The following is a 23,229-nucleotide window of genomic DNA, read 5'->3' as shown; positions in this document are numbered from 1 at the left end:
TACAATGAAGCAGACTGGAGAATCAGAAGATAGTGCTCCAGCCTGTTCCTGCTGAGTTTACAGGTGTACAGGAATCTAATTTGGTCTAGAATAAATCTGCCTTCATCACAATGCTGAAGGTTAGGGAAACTGAGGCACAAAATCAACAGTTCTGGGTAGATGACAAAACTATCCTGTTAGAGTCTTTTGCTACTGGTATTTACAAGGAGACAAAGACAGAAAAGGTTAATTTGGTATTCTGCAATAGTATGCAGTTTAAATGCCAGCTAAGGAAGAATATAATAACACTGTGCAAATGTCTGTAAAGTGTAAACAGTTAATGCAGGGAAGAAACAAGTCAAGGGACCATCATGAATAAGGAATTAGGAGTAAAGCAGAGGACAGTGTAGGCTCTATATCAGGAGATTTTCATGGGAAGTGCTGGACTCCTAATGGGAAGACTTAATGATTGGACAGATTATGGTGCGGAAAATTGCTTTGGACCCTGCAACACTGATTTATAGATAAACCATTTATAGATATTATATTTATATTATATATATATTTATTTTATTTAATGCATTTATTATATATAGATATAGATATTATATTTATAGATATAAACCATTAAGGGAGCTATTAAGATTTTCTGGCCTTATTTCCTTCAGTGTTTACCCAGAGCTGGTTAATGTTTAGTTAAGATGGACAGGTATAAAGGCTGCTCAAAAATTTTTATTCCTTCCACAAAGCTTTTCTTTGTTTACTGTAAACTTTGGTATATGAATGGTTATTTTATTATTGTATTTCTTTTCTCATCACCTCATTGATGTAGAAGGTACTGTTGTATAATATGAGAGTGATAAATCTGTACACCTCCACTCTGTGAGCTGGAGATACGACAGGTATTGTGGTTTGAGCTCAGAGGGAAACTGAGCACCATGTAGCCTCTCGCTCCCCCCTTCCTCACCAGTGCTTGGAAGGTGAAAATAAGCAAAGGCTTGGGATTCGAGATAAGGACAGGGAGGGATGACTCACCAATTTTGGTCACAGAATATAGACAGCGTCATTAGAGGAAGGAAAAAAAGAACATAAATTTAATACAGACACTAACAACAGCACCACCTAACAGACAGAATAAGACAGTGAGAAGCATTACCACATCTTGAAAACACCTCCCCTGCTCCTCTCCCCTCTTCCCAGACTCAGTTTTGCTCCCGATATCTCTACCTCCTCCCCCCAGTGGCACGGGGGCAAGGAACGGGGGTGTGTGTGCAGTCAGTGCTGTTGCTTCTTCCATCTCGGAGATGGGGGTAACTTCTGGAACTTCCTTCCCCTGCTCCAACATGGACCACTTCTCACAGCAGATAGTCCTCCACAAACTTTCTCCAACTTGAGTCCCTCCCACAGGCCGCAGTGTTTCTCTAGCTGCTCTGGCATGGGATACCCACTTTCTCTGACTTGAATCCCTCCCACGGGCTGCAGCCCTTCCCGAGCTGCTCCAGCATGGGACAACCCCTCATGTTGCAATCCTCCCAGCACTGAACTACAACAGCAAGGGTTGTTTCTTCCTATAGGGTCCCAGCCTCCTTTGGATTCAGTCACCTGGGATGGGGTGGGGCCCCCCACAGACCTCTTGTTGTCATCTGCTTCACCGTAGACCTCTGTGGGTGGTGGGGTGGGGGCAGCCCTGCCATCTCACCACAGGATACAGGGGGGTCTCCGCTCAGGCACACCTCCCACCTCTTTCCTCCTCTGTTCTTCTGTTGACCTTGGTGTTCACATGGATGTCCTCTTTCCAGGTCTCTTCTTAAATACATTATCACAGAGATGCAACTGATTGGCTTGGCTGAGGTGGGTCGGACTTGGAGCTGGGGGAGCTTTGAAAAGCTTCTCACTGGGGGCCACTGCTGTAGCCCCCTCCCTTGCTACTAAAAACGCCCACCTGTTTACACTCAAGTGATATCCAAAGTAAGACAACTGTTACTAGCCCCAGAAACATGAAGTCTCAATGGATTTTAGCATTTAAAGTGGACCTCACAGCAGCTGCTACTGCCTGCTTTAACTCGTGCACACCCACAGACCACTCAGCTTCCTACAAATAGCTTCAGCAGCCTGGGACCAACCTGCTACCTCAGATGAAACAAAAGGCCCAGGGGAGAGGTATTACAAGACATGTGTTTGGGACTGACATATTTCTACTGCTGTTGATGGGGTAAGAGAAATCCTGGCAACAGCAATGGGCAGTGAGTAGCTCCAGTCTGGAGTGTAGGACATGGGGATGCCACCTAGCAATGCAAACCAAAACAGAGTACTGGAATAAAGAATTCATTATTATCCATGCATAACTTGCTAGTGGGGGAGATTATTCTTCCAAGTAGGGTTTTCTTTCTTCTTTTTTACATACTTCTTTTGTCTGTTCATTATTTGCTAAAAGGCAGAATGACTTTCATCATTTGGGTTATCTGAAAGCTTCCCACCGAGATTAAACATCTACTGCATGAAGTTTTCTGTGTGCACACCATCAGAGCATCAATCTTCCTTCACCTGGAACCATAGTGGAGTATTTTAACTGGATGTCTCTTTCAGATCTCTGCTGACAGCCTGTCAAAGCATTCCTGGGCAATGACTCATTTGCAAATGGATTTCCTACCTTCCTCTTCTCCCTTCAGTCTTTTTTCTGTTCTCTTTCTTTCTCTGTCTCCTTAAATTGCATGATATAAATAGGTCTTGAAGAAGAAGAGTTTGAAAAGCAATGTATTTCATATAAATCAAGGGTAGGATATTTCCAGGGCTGGAATTTCCTGCAGAAAAAGCTACATCCAAGGTGGGTTTTGCATAGTTCTGAGTATGACTGTCATAGTCCATCAAATCAATGACCTGTCCTGAGTGTTGCCATGCTTGTGATGGTGGCTGGTTATCTCATTGGACATTTTCCATGTTATTCCTAGGAAGAAAGTTTCTTTCCAATTCTGAGTATTTCTTGTTAAGTCATTCAGCTGTTGTAATATATGAAGAATGATCTTATGAATTTTTATCTTACATATACATAGCGTGGGAATCACACTGTTAATCAGTACTAGGAAAGGTGTTTGATGCTGGCTGTTAATAATGCCCTGATATGTCTGCTGAGATCATGAAAGGTTGAAAATTAAATTCCCCTGCCAAGGAAAAGTCCCCTAAACTTTCTTTGCATTTCAATGCTTCTGTCTACAAGCTTAATGCCTATGAAGAATTTTTGGTTTCTTTTGAAATTTCCCCTTTGCATTGGAGGTCAAGAGCAAGCCAGTTTTTATTAAATGCCTTTCCACAGCATGTATATTCTGTATCACTGGAAGAACTACGGCCTCCTTCAAGGGACATCCCCCATTCCCCTCTGACTTCTGTGTTCCTTCCTACCCTTTTGCTCACCTCTTGGCACCTCCTTGGAGGAGACCTTATGCATAGGTATTTCAAAACTAAAACAATTTATCTGCCAACACTTCGTTCTCTCAGATCTTTTCTGATACTAAGTGGTGTAAGATTGGACTAATCTTTTCTCTCTCACATATGCACGCTCTGTAAATCGAGTTCAAATGATCTAGAGGAGTATAAACCAGTCTGGCATCATTCTCATGAATGTCTAATCAACCTAAAGACAGTTTGAACTGAAGGTCTTTGTGGACGCTGTTACTTGCTTTCAGTGTTTCTGGATTTGTTATATTGAAGTTAATCAGAAAGAACAATGCATGGAATCAAGTAACAACTGGTATCTCTGGTATCTATTATCTTTGTACAGTGACAAGAATGCTGCCAGTGATGCAACTCCCAGTGCCTTCTCACTTCTCCCTGTGCATATAGACAGTGCTGTGTTACACTTAATTGAAGCAGCTAGAGATGAATTAAAAATATATTAGCTTATCTGACTAATGGTTTTCTTGCTTTATAACAGTTTTAATTGTCAAAGGTTAGCTTTAGCCTTAGGAGGTGAATTTTCCTCTATAGCCAGTGGAGGAGGAAAGGACAATTCAGAACAAAAGGCTGACAGAGGTGATGATAAATCAGCCTGAAGCTGTTTAAAACAGAAAGAGGGGATGAAAGCTGATAAACATAGAACTGACTCATAGTTTGCCTCTGTGAGTGGATTTCTTGTTAAAATGTCATGCGCCAAGTAAGAATTTAAGTCTTTACAGAGCAGGGGGGTTTCTTTTTGTTCTGCTTCTGTGCTCAGCATCTAAAGTCAAGACTGTATCCCAGGAATTGATGGAGTAGCATAGGTGACGTTAAAAGGCTGCAGGACCACAAGAAGCTGTGCTCTTCTTATTGCCCAAACATTATGTTGAAGCCATATCTAGTTGTGTTCTGTAATCAAACAATTAACCACAGCAAATGGATGTATTTGCATGTGCTAGTTAGCAAGGATGATTTAATGTTCTTGGCTTCTTCTGGGGTGTAATTCTGTTGCATAAATATAGATGTAATTTCCTTTGGAGGTGCTGTGTAGTAAACCAGCAGGCCTCTGTCAGCTAATCGATCAAAATTTAGGTCTTCCACAGGTTCTGTGTCATACCTGCCTTATCCTTATGTATGCACTAGGTGCCTAAGGCTGTCTCAGATGGTACCAGGAGACAGTGTGTAGGCAATGAGACTGTATCTCAAGCATCTACCACAGTCTGGTTTCTGGGCTGTCCAGACTCATTCACAGTCAGTGTAGATTTGGTCCATGAAATCAGTGGAGTTTACAGAATGATTTACCTGACCAAATGAAGGCAGCTAATTCAGGTTAAGACAAGCAATGAGAAAACTGTAGTGGCTCTAAAGAGATCCTGCAGTGAGTTTCTGAGACAGAAATTGTATGCTGTAGATGCACGCATTTAGCCATGTGAGTTCATCCTCTAGTGTTCAATGAAGGCATTCCTAAAAAAAACCACACCTACAAAACTCTTGCTTGAAAAGGCAATTTCTGGTTGTGGCTTCTGTCTGGAAACTAGCTCATCATCCAACCAGAAGCAGCCACTGATTCTTTTCTTCAGCTTTGCTGGAAGAGGGATAATCTGCTGGTACTCAGGGTCTGCCTGCCATGCCCAGCAAGTGTCCCTGCAGAGTTGCCAGGCATCACGCCACAGTGCTCCTTGAGCTGCCTCTTTCTGACCACCACCTGTGCCACCACCCTGCCTACTACACTGAGAAACAACAACAATTAACTAGAATGCATTCCCCCTACTGCTGTTGCTATGTTTCCCCACAACTAGATACGCTATTTGCTGCTTTCATGTTGAGCAAAATTTTAGGTTCAACCACTGTTTGGAAGCAGGGGTATGTTCAGATTTAAGTATCAAGACTTGGTGGGAAATCTCAAAGCAACCTGCCTAAGGACAGGATCTGGCCCTTGCACAAGGGCAATTTTAGCAGTGCGAACAGCCAGCAGAGGCAAAGCTGCTGTTGCTGCTAGTAAATAAAGACCATCCAGGGGGCAGGACTTTCAGTGAAGAAAATACCATGAATAAATTCTAGAAAGGTAAAGAGTGAGGAAAGTGAGAGCACTTTTACTTACTAAGGAGAGAAAGAAGGTTGAAAATAAATGGTTAATTTTTGAAATTGCTGAGCTCAAATCTGGAGGCACAAATAGCCCTGAAAACCCAGTGAGAGCACCTGTTGAGCTAACCTCGTCACAGCTGAAAGAGGTGAGGCAGTGATGACTGTTAAAAAGAGATTTTATTTCACAAAAATAAATGGGAATGAGCGATTGGTGGTAAGTCTTTATTTAACAAGTGCTGTGAGGAAGGGGCATTGTAATCTGAATTTTTAAGTGAAAACTTAAGAAGGAACACTTCTGTTTGAAGAGAAATGAGAATAATGTTATCTGCAGGTATTTACATTGTAGACAGAGACTGTAAATAATCTGATAAATGGTTTCTAGTGTTTAGAGGGACATGATTGATTTAATAAGGAGCTAATGTTTTAGAGAGTTTTGTGCTGGAGTGCAACTTGTCCATTTCTATGGTGCTCCACTTTATTTGTGCTATATGGAAAAGGACAATTTAACAGCCAAAGTAACTGAATGGTTTGTGATAGGATTCATCCTCATGAATGTGGGCCTTTTGAGTGTCTTTGATTTCTTCTGTCACCAACAGAGATAAAAGAGAGTGGGACTTGCAGGTTGCATGGACATCACAGACAGCAGAGGTGGCTGTCCCCTCTTCCCTGTCAAAACTTTTTCCTGTATTTGTCTTATTCCTCTGAAAGCTACAGAAATACTGATGACGTTTCCTATAAGGAAATCCTCCTCTTTTTGCTTGTTGCTGTCAGCAGTGTGGTAAGGTAAATTATTTGGAACTGATCCTACTTTGCAGCAGAAAATAGGAAAAAGACTTTAATTAATATTAAAAACTTCTCTTCAGATATTTCAGAGAAAAAAAATGTGTGACTTTAGATGAAAAAACAATATGTGGGTCATTGGGTGGTATATGCCTTTGTCTCATAGTCCTCTGATTAGGGATTGTAAGTGAGCTGGCAGATAATAGATTTCTGTGATGATGATGATTACTTTTACTTTCTTAATTTTGTGAACAAAGTTGAACAGTATAGCACCTGGTCACCTTCCCATCCCATTGCTAGAGAAGCCCAGTTTAGGAATATTTCTGGGGAATACGTAGTTTAGGAATATTTCTATACTCAAATGTGGAGGAATAGACAAGTCTGAAACTTTTACAGCCAAACCTGATCACTCTTTCAAGCTAAACTACATCTTCTTCTTCTTTTAAATAGTCCTGCTTTCTTCTAATCATGTCTGGTTTCCTCCAGCTGGGATGCAAGTTCAATAATTTTGTTTTCTACAGAGTTACTCCACCATCTGGTGTATTTGTACTATGCATTTGTTGGCCTGATGGGAGGAACTTTGGGAAAATTTGTTCTGAATTGCACTTTTCTGGCTTTGAATAAGTTACTTTTAAGCCATGTTTATATGTTTACAAGTATCTGCAGCTTCCTCTCCTTGTCTGCCTGAATGCTCTGCAACTCAAAGATCTGTGTTGTTTAAAACTTTTATCAGGTCTTTAGCTCATACTGGGTATATCTTTTAAGAAGTATATAGCTATACACTTACAGCTACTTCTGAAGTTCCCAGAGATGTACTTCCACATTTTAAACCCAGGGGTGCACGAAGACTGTGGAATCAAAACTAAACCCAAAACTTGATGTCATTTGATCCAAAACCACCAGAATCGTTAAGTTCTGCGGTTGTGAGAGATTAATTTTAGATGTCAAAGCCCAGAAATAAAAGATTTTGTGCTCATGTTTCCTTTGTATGCTTGTGTAGTTGTCTGTTCACCCAGGTAACTACTGTATCTGTTAGATAGGTTCACCATAGTTGACAGAATGACAGAAGTCTCAAAGATATTAATGTCCTGTAAATTCTATTAAAGTATGTGGAAGTGTAGAGAGATTATTCAGCTGCTGGAGTCAGAAGAGAGATTTGATGACTGTCCCTCCTAAAGGGGAGCCCAGACCTTGCAGCACATAACAGGACCTGCGTATATGGTGCTTTGCTTGTTCTGCTCACACAACACACTGCAAAGTTTTGGTTTTAGAGAATTGCTCCCAAGCAGATCAAACACTAAAGATGTAAAAATTTCAGACGTGATATGGCAAACAAGAAGAACCACACCCTCTGCCTCAGTATGTTTACTGTTCATTTTAAGTCTCATGTTATTTAGCCAAGATTGTGATTTTTTGGGGAGAAGGGGAAAAACTGATAATTGGATGTCCAATTCTGTGAGTCTGTGACACTGATCTCTCAAATTTAACATGGAAATGCAATGCTGCATTACTACAGTTTATGGTTAAGGCAACCTATAAATGGGATATGTTGAGAAGAACAGGGAATATGACAAGCATGGAATCTGTCTTCCGTGTAGTCACATCATTTGATCTCTGAAGGTTGAAAGAAATAACGTAATATTCCCAGAGCTACCCAGAGGCTCTTCAAATTCAGGTGATAAATAGTCCTACATAAGAACAAGATATTATTTCCATACTGTGAAACATAAAGTCTCATGCTAGATGTGCACAGTTATGCTGTCTTTTGATTGTGGAAAGGCAAATATGGCTGTTTTCTGCTGTACAACAGCTGTGGTAGCAACCACATCATGGATCAGACAGGGATTACATGCACAAGGTGCTTCCCTCTGGGGGGATAATCTTTGGAAGAAGAAGGGAGGATGAACACAACCCACTGAACTGGTGAAAGCAAGGGAGAAAGAAGGCAATGTTAATTAGCAATGAAAGCGAGCGAGGATGTGTGTAACTACATATGTGTGTATGTTGAAATGGTAATTACCATGGCTTCCCCACCAACACCCTCAATCCAGCTGAGGTGAGTGGGGTTAATGATCACACCACTTTTGTTTCAGATACACCCAGTTCACTCAATTCACTGCCTGGTCCTAGCAAAAGGTCTGTGTTTTGCTCTCCTACCTGCCAGGAAATCAACATGTATTCAGCAGTGACTGACGTAACAGTGTTTGCTTTGGATTTTTTGTATATTTTTTTCTTTCCCAGCAGCACAATTAGAGATTCATTGCATTCTTATCACTCCTCTAATGAAGCAGCGAACAGTCTGATCTTGTTAGAAAAGGGCAATCACATAAGTAGTTGTTAGGCAAAGTCCAGTTCAGTCTAACTTCCCAGTTCATTTACTTGACTTCAGAGCTCCTCCATGAGACTTTTCCGTTGCCAAGAGTTCATCTCTTGGTATGACAGATGCTAGCCTATGCTGGTTTTTGTATCTTTCGAATTTTGGTGTGTGAACTTGTGTTTTCAGTGGAAGTAAAACATTTGGAGAAAACACAGGGATTAGGTTTTGGCTATTCTTCCACATCTGCCCTTTGGAGATAGGAAATACTTGTGAAGATAACTTCAGTAAAGATTTGGAAGCATTCAGATAGTGCAGAGATAGGAAATACATAAATAAACTGTATAGAGACATGCACAAATTGCATTTAACAGCTGAGCCAATGAATCACGGTTGTTAGAATACATTTGATTTTCTGTGTGCACAGCAATTAAATGAAATAGCTTGCAGGTGAATGTAGAAGGGATAGATTCAGGTCTCTGCAAAACAATGACGGCTGATATAATGAAAATCTAATGAGAACAGAAATGAGATTCAGAGTTACAGATGGCATTCCTTTCCATCACTATCTGGGACATTATTTTCTTCAAGTATCTGTAGTATTGTTTTTCTGTGGTGCTTTAGAACAGAACAAGCTGTCAGTAGGATTAGATATATAAAATGGCCAGGGAGTGAGTTAGGGGATTATGCCATCTAATTTTAGCTGCCTGAAATCTAAGATCATTGTCTAAGTCAGCTGTCTAGTTTCCCTGTAGTTTTGGTGGAAATAAAGATGCTTCAAGAAGACAACTAATTTCACCTACTCTTAGCACCCAACTCAAAGTATTAGGTCCTGAAAACCCTACAGAATTTCTGCTTAACTTTGGAGACTTTAAATTCTCAAGCTATCCCAGTTTTTGCCACTGTGTCCTGCCTGTCTCATTTTTTTGTCAGTGGGCACTCCTACTATGCATCTAATCAAGTTCATTAGGTTTAAGAAACTAGGGATTCTTCCAGCTATCCTGTCTGTGGTTTCTTATCTCAGAACATACCTAAGCAAGATTCAGGTGATCACACAGCTTTAATAGTTCTTCTCTGACTTAGTGCATTGTTTAGAGTACTTGCATGAGGTGTCAGACAGGTTCAAATCTTTCTACCTTGCTTGACTGGTCAGAAATTCGTAAGTGAGACATAACTTTTTCAAGTGCCTCAGAGATGTTTTCATGCTACTATATTTGAGGTGTAAAAAGATTGAGCTGACATAAGCAACCTTACATAGGAAGAGACATGAACACAAGATTTGAAACCTGCTTGAGAAAAATCAGATGTCAGGTGTGCTGTAATAGCTTAGTCTGAATTGTGTAACATCCTCTGTACTGCAGAGGAGGTCTTCTGACTTCAAGGTGGAAGGACCCCTCAGAGCTAAAACATTGCAATGCTGAACTTTTCTCCTCTCTGTGTTCAAAATCCAGGGGTCCTTGAGGGCTGTGAGAACTTTACACACATGGATGAACTGCAAATACTCAGACTAGTAGGGATATATTACTATCCTGTTATTATTTCCAGAGATCACATATCTTGTACTGCTCTGGTCAGTAACAGACTAAGAAAAATACAAGCTTTCCATGGCTACCTGTGTGTTTGTTACAAAGATAACTTCTTCCCTGGCCAAGTACCTCTTCTTCAATTTTCTTTCACATGGAATGTCTCCTGTGGTCTGGTGTTGAAAAAGAATCAGCTTTCACATTTATGAGCAGCTGCTGCTGTCTAAAAACCTGTGGAGATGTTGAACTCAACAGCTGTTTTGTGGTAACTATTTTCACCTTCTGGTGGCTGCTGCTCTCTCTCTGCTTTCCTTTGTATCTGTTGGGCTCTGACACGCTGCTCGAGAGCTCAGAGGCAAGCTGTGGAAAGCAGGGTTTTGAGCCTCCCTGTCTACCTCAATTACCAGCTGGAGCTTCAGTTTGGCTCCTTCTGCACAACGGGAGGCTCTGGGTCTCAACCATGTGCCATGCAGTAACAATCATCATCTGAATGTTTATCTCTGTACTGGCTCTTGTTGGCTAAGCTGGTAGGGAGCCCACGTGTTGGATCAGGCTGGTAAGCTGCTGTTGTTTCTTTTCTGGGATTGCAGACATCGGCTTCAGACGTTTTTTGATTCTTCATAGTAATGTCACAGGTGAAGTCATCTGGAGAATTGCCATGTCTGCAGCCTTTTCTGTCTCTCCTCATTTGTTTACATTCTCAGAGTGGTGTTTTTGTTTCCTGCCAGGGCTCTCCCTCCCCCTCCACCCCCTTAGAGCTGTGAAAACATTTTTGCAGCTCCAGCCATAGCAGCTGATTGTTCTTTACTTTCACCATCATTGTTGCAGTGTGGTCCCTTTACCCAGTTTTGGAACCGCCAATTTCTGACATCTTGTCCTTGATGTTTGTTAGGATGCAAAATCAGTGGCAGACCTGAAAACTGCTTATGTCCTACCCATGCAAAAGTGCAATCTCAGTGCAAACCCTGGTTGAGGACTTCTGTTGAATTTTCATGTATGCTTCAGTAACCACCCCAGAACATTTATGGTCTAACTTTTTAATCATCATTGTTTGGGACACCAATGCAGAATCCTATTGTACTTTCATGTTTCATCATGATCCTGTAACACAGGGATACCAACACATATTTTTTCCTGGCTTTGCTTTCTGCCCTGTCTGTTCAGGCTGTGAACTTCTCACAGCAGGACTGTCCTTCCCGAGGAGCTAGGCACTTGGCAAGCAGGAGACAGTTTCAGTTGCATTCTACTTACTTTAGGGTGATTAATGTCCCATGAACATGGGCAATAGGAAGATTTAACAACCTGTTGAAGGTTGTATAGCTCAGGTGAACAACCTCAAGGGTCTCAGCTGCCCTAACCTTTCTTTCCTGCCTGGGGATGCGTGTAGGGGGTGTCACTCTTTTTTGTCCTATTCAGTGGTCCTTTATTTCTGATTCTGGGCTCCAAAACATTAAACAAAGGGGGATGGTATCACCTGTATATTCCCCTCTGGGAATGTCTTCCATTCTGCAGCTCCCTAATACCCATGCAGCAGATCTGATTTTGCTTTCTACCTTGTTGTTCTCCTTTTTGGGTCAATGAGCATTGTAACCTGTGACCAAATAGCTGCCGTATGGAGAAGTATCATTTATTTAGAATAAAGACCCTTCAGAGAAAGCAGATGCCTAAAAGCTACATTCCCTGACAGGCTTGTTAATCCCTGATGGTGGGAAAACCCATCAGCATTAGACTACACCACAGAGTTGCTTTTTTTTTTTTTTTCGTGTTTGTGTCCTCCCCTTGAAAATGGGTTTTCAGATTTATATGGGACTTTATTACTGTGCTCACTGCTGGTCTCAGGATGCTCAGGAGAGGTGACTACCAGGAACCAAGTTTCTCATATATTTAAATCCTTTTTCACTGTGTGCTATTTCCTTTCTGGTGCTGTAGGGGCTATGGTCATATTTCAGTGTTTTCAGTTTAAAATGAATTATAAAATTATAGACTTAAGAAAATGCCCAGGCCAAAAACACACTCAGAGTTTTCTAGAATATGCACATGCTTTTTAAGACTAAACCCATCAAATCCATTTCTATGAGAAAATCCTAGGATGAGATAGACAGAGGTGATGGTAAGGGGAACAAGATATTTCAGTAAGAATCTTGGTTTAGTGTTAACCTGCAGCCCTATATGGTGATGAATATACGTTTTTTTCGTGTCATAAATATAAACCTGTTTTTCACTTCCCTATGGGGAGAGAGAAGTGTTTGCCCTTCTGTCTGCTGTTTTCTGTAGCTAGAGATTATAGTAATATGGTTATTCTGAAATAAATAGATTTACTTCAGATTTGCTGATTTACACCAAGGTAAGAGAGACCAGAATTGATCTCTAAGTTTCTAGTGCAGGGAAATAAAAAAAGCTAAAAAATTAGTTTTGTGGGTGAAAACAGGTGCTTAAGGGTTTCATCCACAAACTCAGGAAAAAGCAAGGAGGAAATGTTGAAAGTGTTGAGTTCCCTGCAGACCATTTTCAACACTGAGACCCTCTGAAGGAGGAAGAAGCTGTCATGCAATTATTTACTCTGCTATTTATGGAACAAACCACACACGTTTTCCTGCCATAGCAACTGGTGCAGCACTTGGTATTTGCAATGCACACACAATTTCTATGAATCATCATTAAAGTAATCATCTTTGTGACCAATGGACTCTAGCAAGTGACTCATTAAGAGAAACACTGGAAAATAATTAGCACATATACTTGTTTATATGCCTGTGTCTCCACAGAGATGTCGTTCTTGTTGTGGTTTGGTTTAACTCCAGGGGAATTTTGCTTTCAGTGTAAAACACTTGTTTCAATCAAGGTAATTACCTGAGCAGTACAGTTTTGTGTACAACGCTTCCGTTAAACCATCCTATTTATCATAAGAGTAAATGAAACAGTTATAGTCAGTTTTAGAGTAGCTCTTGGCAATGGTCCAGCCCAGCGGCATTTTTTGGGGGACATGTCTATGTTGATTTTAGCTTGAGCATCTAAAATTGTACCTCCCTAAAAACCTCATTACAAACTGCTTTGGATGCAGAGATTACTACCTCAGGTGATTAACAGCTTCTTTGAGGTCACAGCCATCTGTGACTTACTGTGGATTTCTTTTGAAAAGGAGTCCATGTTTTTTCCTGTGTCTTGGTGTAGCCGATATACATGGGAATGGATCAAAGTGGTGTTTGTTTGTGTGTACAGATGCCCCTTTGGCAAATGTTCTTTTTTTCAGTCACATTTCAAATGTGTCCTTTATCTGGATCCTGGTGATTTTCAGTATTTGCTTAAGAAATGTTTATTTCATTTCTAGCATTGATTTACTTTGAGGAATTGGAAAACTCTTTATACTTTCTATGCAATGAAAAATTGGTCAGGAGCAGAATTAAATTGCTTAAACATAAGTGCTCAGTGCTGTTTGGGCTATTGCAAGGTATTACCTGGAAAAGTATGACTTTCTTATTGCCCAGTGTTTTAACTGTCAGCCCAAAATAGATGTCTTGCCCCTTGTGCATGAGCAACCAAGTCAGCTTCAGATCTCCACTGACTATAAAAATAGTCAAGATGTCAAGTGTAGGACTCAGTTACTCATGTGGGCATCCAGTGTCATTTGGGTTGCCTTACTATGTCATTTCTGTCCTCTGGATGCTTCAGGAGGGCTGGTATCTCTTGTGTGTCCTGTGAGATATCTGCCAGCATGGTATAGATGTTTTTTCTACATTATTACATCTGAAATTACACCAAATTTAAGTTAGATGTCTCCTTCCTTCCTGCGGAGTTTGCTCCTGGCTCTAATACTCCGCTACTTGACTAAGCCTTCAATTTGCCATTTCATGGAAATACATACAATGCATAGCTGTTGATTTCTTCAAAGATGAATATTTTCTACCTGTTGAGAAGCAGCTCCTGTTGTGCTGCATGTTTTGAACGGCCTAGCTCCACAGTATTGTTGGGGAGCAAATTAAGATGCTGTGATATGCACACAAAATGCCTTTCATTTAAAATAAACTTATCTGTTATCTGCAAGGAATTTGTGTGTGCTCAGTAACATCCAGTTGCATTCACTCTGACATAGGTCAAAGAACTGCTATGAATTTCTAGGAAATACAAAGTCTAATTCTAGAATAATGGGGAGCTGCAGAATGTCACTTACACTAATTATTAGACTAATGAGCTAGATGTTCTCAGTTTTTTGAAACAATGATGGGACATGTATTTGAAGGGATTTACAGATTAGGAAGTGTCCAACTATGTTATTTGAAGATCTGTCCTATGAACTGACAACATATGTTGCTAATGACTGGGGTTGAGCATATTGATGAAATTAATCAGTTAAGAAGTACTTAATGGAGACATGATATAAGACGATAACCAAAGGAAGAGGAAATGATATCCAAAGGATTGATTTTTTTTCTCAGGTTTAAGCTGTTGGACATTTGAATCTCAAATTGCTCTATTTGGGCACTTCTGCACATTGGTGCTGTTCTCATCTATCAAAATGTGTTGAAAGAAACCTCTGCTTGACAAATCTGGTGTTCACTCAAGCCATGAAAGTGGATGAGAGTTGTTCTTTGCTGAAAGTTCTGGAGTATCTAAAAGTACAGCATACATTCTAGAGAACATAAGAATACTCTAGAAAAAGCAATTGTTGCCAACAAGAGATGATAACTATCCAGCTGTACCAATAATGAGTTGAGGTCCTTCTAGTCCTAATATTTCTTATAGTGGCTGCTGGAACAGCGTGAAAGGAAGAGCAGGTGACAATTATGTGGACAATTATTTCTCATTTTTGAGAGATTACAGTAAAATGTGTTAACTGGAACATCTGGGTGTATTGTCCTTTTCTTTGTTCTTACAGCATTTAATGCTGTCTTAAGTCCTGGGAAAGTGGAGTAAGTTGTGTTTCCAGACAAAAATTGAGATGTTTTATTTTTTTTTGCCACATTCCATTTATTACTGCTTCTGTAAATTACACTACTGCTAAACTTTTCACATGAATTTATGATTCTTTTTGGCTATCCTAAAATTTCATTTATTGACAGATAATATTTTCGACCAGAAGCATTACTTCATTCTGATTACAGTACTAAAACTCAAGGAGAAGAGTCATCTCACGAATAAACAATAAATAGTGGTATCCATCACTCCTAGGATTCAAAGTTTGTGTTCTATGAAATATAGACATATTACAGTGATGTAGGTGATAACCTGAGATATAATAATGGGGGTGATATAAGAACTAGAATAGAACAGGCTGGAAGAATATCTAAAAACATAAACTTTCAGGACCTGATGTCCTTTCCAAATAGCATCCTGAAGGAGAGGCTGGATTTTATGTCTCAGAATATGTCCAAACTGAACAATTCTGTGCAGCAGAGATAAAAACCATAGTTCCCAATACAGGAAACGTATCCCTCAGGAGCTCAAAGCTAACATAACTGTTAAGGACTCAACATAGTTGGTTGTTTCTAAGCCGCACCTTACCGTAGAGGATGCAAAAGAATATTTGTGGAGGCACTTTATTTGGAAAAGGTGATAAAATTTATTATTTACTGCAACTGCAAACTGCCATGCTATTAACCAGGAGCCTGAAATTGAAAAAAAAAAAAAAAAGCTCCAATTGTGGATTTAGACTTTAAATGGTCAGCAGATGTTGTAATGGTGCTGAATGAATCCCTGGGACAGGTACATGAGAAGTCAGTGACCAAATATTATGTTTCTCTTAGTTAACAAGAGCTAAATCAAACTAGTTAGCTCAGTATATGAAAATTGAAATTCAGTAGTGGATTACTCTATCCGTGAGTGAAAGATTGTGCCGACCTTAAAATCAGTCATTTCTTTTGGTTAATCTAACATTAGTTCCAAGACAAGCATATTTAGTCACAAATATTCTTCCAGCGTACCCATAACTTGAATGAAATTTAATTAATTCTGAGGTCAGGGCAGTCTAGTTGATTTACAAGTAGTCAGGTTCTGTCCCAGGAAAATTACGTAAATTCTAACTTCTTTTCATTGGTTTTTTTTTTTTTTTTTTTTTTTTTTAATTCACCTTTTTATTCTGTTTTCTATACTTGTCATTTCTGCTGCGTTTACTGTTCAAAGCATAAGCTGAGTGAAAACCACAACTTTTTTCAAGCAGCGAAGCTGCAATATTTTGTTTCATAGTATTTATGCTCTGATTTATGCTGGTGCCATAGTGTTACACTCAGTTGCATTTCCAATTCCATTCTTAATGTTGCTTCTACAATTTACAGTGTTGGCATCTGAAGATGTAAATGTTAGACTCCTTCCCATCTATGCTGTGGTAGATTCTGCTTGTGGTGAAGCTTCTGACATTTTATGTATGTGTGCGTGAAAAGATTTTAGATTTTCATCAAAGTCCACGAATGAAATGTTGTGAGATTACCAGATGGAAGTTGATGATAGAGAACTAAACAGCTATAAGAAAGAAAACATTGCTTTTGGAAAAACAGAATAATTTATTAGATCGCTGTCCTCATTAGTATTTTGTTCTGTTATTTGAAGAAACCAGTATCTTGAGAGGCTTAAACATGAACATGAAAACCATGAACACATATCTATTACAATTTAGCCCTTAAGAAATTAGGAGCTTAGTCTATGTCTGGGATCTTGCTATGCTCAATAAAAAGAGAAATGCACTTCCACAGACTGTGCCTTCTCACGCACGTTAGGCAACATAGGGAAGGATTCATTCTGCAAATTAAATAACTGCAGTTTAGGTTTCCGCATGTAGGTGATGACAAATGGATTAAGTGTCTAAATTCTCATTATAAACAATGGGCATCATGTTAATGCAGTTAATGAAATAGAAAGAGCTATTCTGAGCAGAAAATAGAAGCATTATTCAGTTTCCTAAACACAGACATCTAGTGCCATTCAGGTGCCCCAGGGAGACACGTGGGTTGGCAAATATGACACAATTAGAGGAGATCTACACCCTTCTGAAGACTGTGTGGGATGCCCTATAATGCCTAGAACACTAGTAAGTTCCCGTGGTTGGGGAACTAAATGTGCTACAGATTTCTCTAGAGTGAAGTCAGAATTTTGTAACCCCGTGCACATGAAGACATCTCCATGTAGGCATTTTCCTTTGGAGCTGATTCTTATTCTGGTTTATGATTGTATGAATAGAGCTATGAAGGTGTTTAATTCCTTGCATCAGCTAAGACATAGATGACTATCTTAGACTAGATGTCTAATTTTTAGATGGTTGAAATTAGGTAATCTAAATTTCTCCTCTCCTTTAGAGCTTAAGGGAAAAACCTAACTTTCAATGCTGGAAATACTGTAGAGCTATTACATTTTATGAGCTAGGCACTAAGTGAGGAAATGTGATGTACCCTTAATAGCAGTTTATATTTGCATGTTTAAAAGCCTGAAAAGCCTGGTTGTACTTCCACAACTTTTTGTGTGACTGGTACAAAAACAGGCAGATGAATGAAATAATATTATACAATTTTCATGCTCATGGAAGAAGAAAGACAGCTAGCTGTTCAGTGTGTCTTGAAACAAAACGGTTTCATGAAACAGTATTTCAAGTGTAACTTAGGTAGGAATTCTGACACACATTTATAATACACAAAGTAGTAGAAGGTTTATAGCTGAAACTTCCACTCCAGCCCCAGAGTTGTGCTGAAGACAACCTCTGAATTCATACTGAAGGCTCAGACCCTTTCTAGATCTGCTGGTTTCCTCAACACACCTATGTTCTGCAACAGCTTTACTTTGGTTTGTTGATTATGTCCCTAATTAAAAATTCACTGAAGTCAGTAAGAATCTTTCCATCAAATATGTAGGACTATTGAGTAAGTGCGTGTTGCTCAGTTCCACTGTCCGTGCTGTTTTGATGTTATTTCCATGGGTTTTGGTGGCTTTTTTTCCAAGTTAAAATCTTTCAAGAATTACATTATTAACTGAAAACAATGGTGGCAGGGACCCTCAAGGTTCTTCAGACACTTTCATTTTGGGTTGGAATAACCATTTACATCTCATAACAGAAAGTATCGAGCTCCATTTGACTTTGGAAGCAATGGAGTTGTCTGTGATTGGGCCATAGAGATTTGCATTAAATTTCTTATGGTGCCTAGTCTGGCTCACTACCCAACTGCATCCCCCTGAAAATGTGCTTGTTTGTTCTTTTTATTGCAGCCATCTCCTGCAGACACGTAAATGGCTGTTATCAAACACCCCATTGTATTCTTGCTGGCCAGATGGCTAAAGGGGCATTACTGTTCTCTCACCATAAACTGTATGCTTTGCTGCAGGCATTAACAAGGCAATATATTTTTTAGGAACCATTAAATACTTGAGATTTAGGTAGCAGCAGGTATTGCAGTTGTGGGCTTAAAGATGCTTTTAAAGTCCTTCGCTTTGTCCTTAATATCTCTGCTCAAATAAGGTTGCCTCAGGAGACAAATTAAAATAAAAATAACCCTCTAAACGCAAAGTTTGGTGGTGCTCCTGAGATCTGCTTCTGTTAGAAGTGGAATCTTGCAAGTTGTGAAATGCCTTTTAACTTTCCTTGTGAGACACAGATTCAGATTTTCATGGGCATAGTAATGATCTCTTTATTTTAAAATTGTTAGCCTGATTCCTTTACAGGTGTGTCTGTTCCGAACACCTCAGAAAGGAGCACTCTGGGCCTGGAAAATCCAGTTGATGAAACAAAACAAAGCAACCTGTCACCCTGTCATCTTTCTTGTGAGAGGCCAGGCTGCCAAATCTTTGGTGAACATTTACTCTATCACATATTCTATGCTGGGTAATACCAGAAGAGGACTCTGTGCTTGTAAAACTAAACTGCTCTGTAGTTAGAGAGCCATTTACAGCTGCACTGTAACCTTTCAGACATTATCACTCCTACTGTCAGCCTCAAAGTCTTGACCCCTTTCCCTCCTTCATTTTTTCATTTTTCCTTTCAAGTAGTGTTGTTTTTCTCCAGCTGAGGTTCACTTTTGTGAGTTGTAAGGCCACCACCTGTGAAGTGTTCACCTCCAAAGAGCCTACCTGATTTAATATGCATGGGAAACCAGATGTCTGAGTAAAATGCTGCAAAATGTGGAGATTTTCTAAGCAGAACTCTTTTCTCCTGGGAGCCAGTGAGTGAAGAGCCCAACACTGGTTTCTCTGGTTGCCCCACCTTCTTCTGATTACTCACTTGTTAGTGTCTGGGCTTCCCACTCACAATATGCCACTATGGAAAATATCATTATCCCCATGGAATCAATGAGACACTGGAGCAATTAAATCATTAGCTCTAGGCTACCTAGTGCCTTCTGAGAATGCCTGTGAATAAAACTTGATTTTACTTTCAAGATTTTGTAAGACCTCTTCCCAAGCCATCAGGTTTCATTGCTATCAAGAAGCTTCTGATTTCTTTCCATCCATCAGGTCAATGCTGCTCCTGCTACCCGTTTTTTAGGTTCCTTGAAAGCAGCTGTATATCCTCTCCCAAATGTCTTGCCCTTGGAAGGAGATGCCTGTAAAATAGCCATGGAGCTACCTTCTTAGTTGATGACTAGATGGTGACAGTTAGGCTAGTGGTGCATGAATTTGACCAAGTTGTGGATATTACTTCATCATCTCCATCCTTATGCACCCACCTGCTGTGGCTTGTATATTAAATTGCTTAGGGAAGGGCTTATACAGCTTACAGATTTTTTTGGTCTGCGTTTATACAGCTCATAACACAGCAGGAATGAAGACTGTAACCAGTGATAGGGTTTTGACACACAACAATAATAAAAATGCTAGTTATCATGACTTTCTAATGCTATGACTCCATCATTACCCCATAGCTCTGTCTTTTCAGACCATTGGTCTTACACTGGTGCTTGGGTAGGGATGATAACCGGTATTTTCCAACTGAAGGAGAATAAAGTGAGTCTAGGGGTTTGGTCATTGTCATGTGCCTTGACAGACCTGGCCACAGTTCACTATCAGACTTCTTGAGCATTTCTTGACCAGTCCACAATTTGCCTCCCTGCACACTCTGTTGGGATACTCACACTGCCTTACATTGGCGTAATGAGGGGAAAGCAGTAAAGATTTTGGGATACATTAATCAGGAAGTCAAAGAGAAGCTGCTTGTTCTTTCAGTGCCTGTTACTTCCTTTATACTGTTGAGATGTCAAGTCCATAATCTGCTGTCCTCTGATAACAGCTTTCATACCCTACTGGCTAAATTTTCAACAGCCTCGGTGCTATTTCTTTGCTCATATGAAGGTGCAAGCAACCAAAAAAGCCCCACACTGTTCTTCACATTTTCCTTAAGATTTTCTTTTTCACCTAGACCTGCAGAAAATATCCATCAGTCAGACAGCTTATTGGGATAACTTTTCATGCTTGTGGCTGTATTTTCGCTTTTCCTGTATTTGGAGTGGGCACTAAGGCAGTTTGTTGTTTTTCTGTACAGCATACAAAGCAGAGCGAAGTCTTCATACATACTGTTTCACATAATAAATCAATCAATCACTATAATTAAAATTACATAGAGATATCAATATCTGCTATGCCTACCCTGGTACATCTTACATTTTAGGAATGTCAATTTAGATGGGAAATATTTACAAAGAAAACCTGAAAGCTTCATGGCATCATAAGCATTGTTACATAAAGTATGTTGACAAAATAAACAATGAAATAAGTAAATTTACAAACCACAAAGCCATTACTAGTTTCTGAGAAGTCTGACAGAAGCTGAGTCCATTATTGCATGAAATAATTTCAAGACATGAAGAAATGTGAAAAAATCAAAAGCTGTTAAGTGCATAGTTTGCACACATGAACAAGAAGCTAGATCCTTCTAATAAATTACTCAAGAAATATTTTGCCCAGCCTTTTACCACAATCATGACAATGGGAACAGGAAAATTTATAGACAAATTTAATCACTTTCACTAAGCTATAGTCATTCTATTTCAAGATTATGCAAATCCAAAATTATTTTTCTTTTCAAAAACAAATTACTGCTTGGATTTTGATAGCCTCTATTGTCTTTGCTTTTCAGTGTGCCATTGATGTCACCTTATTTCATTTATATGAATGTTTTCTGTTCACTAGGGTAACTCAATAAAAATTCAGATTTTGGTCCTGGACTTTCTTTGAGACTGACAACAGCAAGAAGGTCAAGTCAGGGCATCAGGGCATTTGAGAAGAGTCATAATTATTGTTTATAATGCTAAGGGTTCATTTTTATCCAGAGGATCTGTTTTCACACTGCCTAATGATTTCTCAGTTCCATTATCTATTTCATCTAGTGTTTGTCATTACAATGGTGATATTGCTTTTGGCTGATGATGTTTTAATATCATTTTTCTTTCAAACTATTGCTAATTTCCAGACTTATGCATCTCTCTTGTCCAAAATGTAATGAGTCAATATATTCCTACTCATACACATTCCTCTGTTTGTCCTTAGAAATGTTTCAGCCTGAAGAGCTGTCATTGACTGAAGGTGGCTTTCGAGTCTCACACATGATAAAGTATCTTGTGGACTCTGACCCCATGAGCCTAATGTAACTACCTTGTTCATGCACAAATATCAAGGTATTTCTTGGAGTCGGTTACTATGAGTGGTTAGGCTGCATTCCTTGGTTTTTCCTGCTCATCATGAATGGTCACTCTGAGGCTTTATCTGCACTGCTGATATAGTTTTGGGCTTCATCTGTCCATCCTGTTATCTTTAGAGAAAAAGTGGGTTTTATAATGCAAAATGTTTTTATTTTGTTATCCCACTCCATTTGAAGTTTTTCTAGGGCAGAATGAAAGACAGAACAGAGAAAAGGAGGGCTTAGGAAAATGAGGTATCTTAGGCACATAAATCTGCACACACCTCTAGGTCCTGGTCCTCCTGAGCTAGCTCAGTCATTGCCAGCTGTGCAGTGCTGCACTGTATGAGAGAGAAAAGCCTCCTTCTCCAACTCTGATCACTCTCATAGATTTACTTTAGACCTTAAAGAACTCACTTCATCACTGTTGGCCATAGTGCAACCATATTTCAACTTAAGGCTTTCACCTGAATACTCTGTTTAGCCAGCAAAGAGGGGAAGGCTGAAGAACAGTCCATGGCTGTGTGTTCTTTAGTAAAGTAAAGATTTAACTTTTGTTACCAACACCATCCTCTGTTGAGCATTCAAATCAGTAGTGTACATAAGAGGTAACTCAGCCAGAAGATTTACTCATCCAGGTCAAGCACTAATAACTGCTCATGCATTCATCAGGAAAAGAGCTCCTCTGTCAAATTTTGCTTAAAGGAGTTGCATGTCCCCACTGTTTGTATTTCAGCAAAATATCAGTTACTTGTCAAGCTTCACCCATACCTTCACACCAACAGTAAGTGTGATGCAAGAGGAAATCAGAGAGCAATTCCAAGCAAGGTTGAAAAGCTGATGCTCCCTCTTTGTCTGTTTTGACTGGGATCACAGTATGGTTTTGTAAAGGGGACAGGTCTTGGAGAATGTAATAAACTATTTCAACACAGGAACTGAACTCAGTGGATGCTGCAAACTGACAAGAATATAGCTAATCCTTGAAAACAGGTATTCCCTATTAAAATAGAAGATTTTTTTCCAGTTAAGAGAAGGGGGCTTGCCTTTTTCTGTGCTATGGTCACATCAGAATGCAGACAAAAAACAATAGTAGAAAAGTTGTTAATTTTTTATTTTAACCAGTTGTCACCACATTAATAAACCCTAATGGAATTTACACCTTTCTTAATTCCCAGTTGTTTTGGAAATAAATGAAGCTGTTTCTCTTGGAGGCATTAGGGGTCATGTCACTAATTTTTGATGTCTTGAGATATATACTAGGGACATGACTGATCTTCCCTAGCTTGATGTGTGTAAAGTTTTTTTGTGTTTTTTTTTTTTTTTGTTTTTTTGTTTTTTTGTTTTTTTTTTTCCTATATCGGACTTGGGTGTCTAGGCTGATGTTGTGAACAACAGAAATCTTGGCAGTGACATCAAAGGCATTTATGTCTCAATTCATCTGGCCAAATGTAGGCTTACCTTAAACACCTATGACTATACTGAGTAGATCTCCTTGAGTTATAAAAGCTCCACATAGAGGTCTCCTGCCATTTCCC

This window comes from Tyto alba, unplaced genomic scaffold (assembly GCF_018691265.1).
Source record: "Tyto alba isolate M040663 unplaced genomic scaffold, T.alba_DEE_v4.0 Super-Scaffold_9, whole genome shotgun sequence".
In the NCBI taxonomy this organism is placed as follows: Eukaryota; Metazoa; Chordata; class Aves; order Strigiformes; family Tytonidae; genus Tyto; species Tyto alba.
The sequence above is the reverse complement of the archived record's forward strand: the minus strand, read 5'-3'. Positions refer to the sequence as shown.